At 43.4% G+C, this 5,031-nt stretch overlaps 1 non-coding gene across 1 annotated transcript; it reads left to right on the top strand.

Moving 5' to 3' along the window:
* Nucleotides 1-2,364: 2,364 nt before the first annotated feature.
* trnak-uuu (transfer RNA lysine (anticodon UUU)) lies at nt 2,365-2,437 on the top strand. Its single transcript has one exon. It is a non-coding gene; the product is annotated as a tRNA-Lys (tRNA).
* Nucleotides 2,438-5,031: the final 2,594 nt, after the last annotated feature.

The raw sequence follows: 5,031 nt of genomic DNA, 5'->3' as shown, positions 1-5,031 counted from the left end.
CAAAACAGTTAAGTCTGAAAACTTTAGATTTTTAATCTGAACAATCAGGTTTAAACTCCCTGTTTGAAGACTGATTTAAGGTCTGTCAATCACACAGGCATCATCTGATTTAGGAATTTGCAGTGTGCATGCCTTTGTGAGAGACGACTGGTCATCTAAAGCATCATGGATTGGTCGTTGTTTAGCAACATTTGAACTGTAAAGCCACATTGGTACCTGTGCTGATTCATTGACTTCGCTGTGTAAAGGCAGAGATTGCACACTCAAAATTCTGACACGACGTGATTTGAACCACGCATACCTTCTGATCTGGAGTCAGACGCGCTAACCGTTGACGGCCACGAGGTCTTGGAAGAATTGCATCTAGGGGGGGATGCTAGTTTCAGATTTTGTTGACTGTCATCTATTGGAATGAAGGCCTGTGTCTGGTGAAATGTTACGATCTGACGTGCATCTGCCCGGCAGGTTAGGTGTATGAAAACAATTACATGCAGAGCCAGGATGCTCTAGTCGGTAGAGATCAGACTTTTAATCTGAGGGTCCCGGCTTCAAGTCCTGTTCGGGCGTTCTTTTAATGTTCCACTTCCATCAGAGCAAGTCTTTCTATAATTGGCAATTTCTTGTCACTTTCCATGACATGTCTCACTGTGAAATACAATCCCCATAGCCAAAACAGCTTAGTCTGAAAACTTTAGGATTTTTAATCTGAAACCCAGGTTTTAACTCCTGTTTTGAAGACTGATTTAAGTCTGTCAATCACACAGCTATAATTTGATTTAGGAATTTGCAGTGTGCCATGCTTTTTGTGAGAGACGACTGTCATTCTAAAGCATCATCGGATTGGTCGTTGTTTAGCAACAATTTGAACTGTAAAGCCCATTGGTACTTGTGGCTGATTCATTGACTTCGCTGTGTAATAAGGCAGAGATTGCACACATCAAAATTCTGACCACGACGTGATTGAAAACGCAACCTTCTGATCTGGGTCAGAGCGCTACAGGCGTTGCGCCACGAGGTCTGGAAGAATCGCGATCTATGGGGGGGATGCCTAGTTCAGATTTCGTTGACTGTATCATTTGGAATGAAGGCCTGTGTCTGGTGAAATGTACGATCTGACGTGCATCTGCCCGGCCAGGTTAGGTGTATGAAACAATTACATGCAAGCCTGGATAGCTCAGTCGGTAGAGCATCCGACTTTATCTGAGGGTCCACAGGGTATAGCCTGTTCGAATTCGCGTCGGCGTTCTTTTCTATGTTACCCGTTCCATCAGAAGCACGTCTTTCTACGAATTGCAATTTCTGTCACTTTCCATGGCATGTTCACTGTGGACAATACAATCCATAGCCAAAACAGCTTAGTCTGAAAACTTTAGGATTTTTCAATCTGAACTCCAAGTTTAAACTCCATGTTTGAAGACTGATTTAAGTCTGTCACACACAGCATCATTTGATTTAGGAATTTGCAGTGTGCCATGCTTTTGTGAGAGACGATGTCATCTAAAGCATCATCGATTGGTCGTTGTTTAGCAACATTTGGAACTGTAAAGCCACATTGGTACTTGTGCTGATTCATTGACTTCTGTGTAACAGGCAGAGATTGCACACATAAAAATTCTGACCACGATGTGATTGGAACACGCAACCTTCTGATCTGGAGTCAGACGCGCTACCGTTGCACACGAGGTCTTGGAGAAATCGCATCTATGGGGGGGATGCTAGTTCAGATTTCGCGGACTGTACATTTTTGGAATGACGGCTGTCTCTGGGGAAATTGTACGATCTGAGTGCATGGCACACTGCAAAGTCTTGTCTATAATTGCAATTTCTGTCACATTCATGACATGTTCACCTGTGGACAATTACAATCCCATAGCCAAAACATTTTCAGTTCCTGAAAAACTTTAGGATTTTTAATCTGAACATCAGGTTTAAACTCCTGTTTGAAGACTGATTTAAGTCTGTCAATCACACAGCATCATCTGATTTAGGAATTTGCAGTGTGCCATGCTTTTGTGAGAGACGACTGTCATCTAAAGCATCATCGGATTGGTCGTTGTTTAGCAACATTGAACTGTAAGCCACATTGGTACCTGTGCTGATTCATTGACTTCGCTGTGTAAGGCAGAGATTGCACACATCAAAATTCTGACCACGACGTGATTTGAACACGCAACCTTCTGATATGGAGTCAGACGCGCTACACGTTGCGCCCGAGGTCTTGGAAGAATTGCATCTTACGGGGGGGATGCCTATTCAGATTTCGTTGACTGTATCATTTGGAATGAAGGCCTGTGTCTCTGGTGAAATGTACGATCTGACGTGCTTCTGCCCGGCAGTTAGGTGTCATGAAAACATTACATGCAGGCCTGGATAGCTCAGTCGGTAGAGCATCAGACTTTTAATCTGAGGGTCCAGGGTTCAAGTCCCTGTTCGGGCGTTCTTTTTAATGTTCACCTTCCATCAGAAGCAAGTCTTTCTATAATTTGCAATTTCTGTCACTTTCCTGACATGTTCACGCTGTGGACAATACAATCCCTAGCCACAAACAGCTTAGTCTGAAAACTTTGGATTTTAAATCTGAATCCAGGTTTAAACTCCCTGTTTGAAGACTGATTTAGTCTGTCAATCAACAAGCATCATTTGATTTAGGAATTGCAGTGTGCCCAATGCTTTTGTGAGAGACGACTGTCATTTAAAGCAATCATCGGATTGGTCGTTGTTTAGCAAACATTTGAACTGTAAACGCCACATTGGTACTTTGTGCTGATCATTGACTCGCTGTGTAAGGCAGAGATTGCACACATCAAAATTCTGACACGAGTGTTTGAAACACGCAACCTTTGACTCTGGAGTCAGACGCGCCTACGTTGCGTCACGAGGTCTTCGAAGAATCGCATCTATGGGGGGGATGCCTAGTTCAGATTTCGCGGACTGTATCATTTGGAATGACGGCCTGTGTCTCTGGGGAAATGTACGATCTGACGTGCATGGCACACTGCAAAGTCTTTTCTATAATTGCATTTCTGTCACATTCCATGACATGTTCACCTGTGGACAATTACATCGCATAGCCAAAACAGTTTAGTCTGAAATTTAGGATTTTTTAATTCTAACCTACCAGGTTTAAACTCCCTGTTTGAAAGACTGATTTTAAGTCTGGTCAATCACACAGCATCATATGATTTAGGAATTTGCAGGTGGCCCATGCTTTTGTGAGAGACGAGTCAGTCTTAAAGCATCATCGGATTGGTCGTTGTTTAGCAACATTTGAACTGTAAAGCACATTGGTACTTGTGCTGATTCATTGACTGCTGTGTAAAGGCAGAGATTGCACACATCAAAATTCTGACGCACGACGTGATTTGAACACGCAACCTTCTGATCTGGAGTCAGACGCGCTACACTGTTGCGCGCCACGAGGTCTTGGAAGAATTGCAGCTACGGGGGGAATGCCTAGTTCAGATTTCGTTGACTGTATCATTTGGAATGAAGGCTGTGTTCTGGTGAAATGTACGATCTGACGTGCATCTGCCCGGCAGGTTAGGTGTATGAAAACAATTCTACCATGCAGGCCTGGATAGCTCAGCGGCTAGATGCAATCAGACTTTAATCTGAGGGTGCCAGGGTTTCAAGTCCCTGTCGGGCGTTCTTTTAATGTTTCAATACCTTCGATAGAACAAGTCTTTTCTATAATTGCAATTTCTGGTCACTATTCCATGACATGTTTCACGCCTGTGGACAAATACGAATACCCATAAGGCCAAAACAGCTTAGTCCTGAAAACTTGAGGTCATTTTAAATCTGAACCTCCAGGTTTAAAGCTCCTGTTTGAAAGACTGATTTAAGTCTGTCTAATCACAACAGGCATCATTTGATTTAGGAATCCTGCAGTGTGCCATCTTTTGTGCAGAGACGCTGTCATCGTAAAGCATCATCGATTGGTGTTGTTGTAGGCAACAAATTTGAACTGTAAAGGCCACATTGGTACTTGTGCTGATTCATTGATTCGCTGTGTAAAGGCAAGAAGATTGCAACACATCAAAATTCTGACCACGACGTGATTTGAACGCAAGCGTTCTGATCTGGAGTTCAGACACTACCGTTGCGTCACGAGGTCTTCGAAGGAATCGCAATCTATGGGGGGTGCCTAGTTCAGTATTCGCGGACTGTATCATTTGGAATGAACGGCCTGTGTCTCTGGGGAAAATGTACGATCTGACGTGCATGGCACACTGCAAAGTCTTTCTATAATTGCAATTTCTGTCAAATCTCCATGACATGTTCACCTGTGGACAATTACATCCCATAGCCAAAACAGTTTAGTCTGAAACTTTAGGATTTTTAATCTGAACCTCCAGGTTTAAACTCCCTGTTTGAAGACTGATTTAAGTCTGTCAATCACACAGCATCATATGATTTAGGTTTGCAGTGTGCCATGCTTTTGTGAGAGACGACTGTCATCTAAAGCACATCGGATTGGTCGTTGTTTAGCAACATTTGAAACTGTAAAGCCACATTGGTACTTGTGCTGATTCCATTGACTTCGCTGTGTAAAGGCAGAGATTGCCCACATCAAAATTCTGACCAAGACGTGGACTTGTAACACACCAACCTTCTGATCTGGAGTCAGACGCGCTACTTTGCGCCACGAGGTCTTGGAAGAATTGCATCTACGGGGGGGATGCCTAAGTTCAGGATTTCGTTGACTGTAATCATTTGGAATGAGGCCTGTGTCTCTGGTGAAATGTACGATCTGACGTGCATCTGCCCGGCAGGTTAGGTGTATGAAACACAATTACATGCAGAGCAGGATAGCTCAGCTTCGGTAGAGGCATCAGACTTTAATCTGAGGGTCCAGGCTTCAAGTCCCTGTTCGGGCGTTCTTTTAAATGTTTCACCTTCCATCAGAAGCAAGTCTTTCTATATTGCAATTTCCTGTCACTTTCCATGACATGTCACACTGTGGACAATAAATCCATAGCCAAAACGAGCTTAGTGTTAGCTGTAAAAGCTTTCGGATTTTTAATCGCT

Source organism: Salvelinus sp. IW2-2015, linkage group LG1, assembly GCF_002910315.2.
Source record: "Salvelinus sp. IW2-2015 linkage group LG1, ASM291031v2, whole genome shotgun sequence".
Lineage (NCBI taxonomy): Eukaryota > Metazoa > Chordata > Actinopteri > Salmoniformes > Salmonidae > Salvelinus > Salvelinus sp. IW2-2015.
This window is presented reverse-complemented; position numbering and strand designations above follow the sequence as displayed.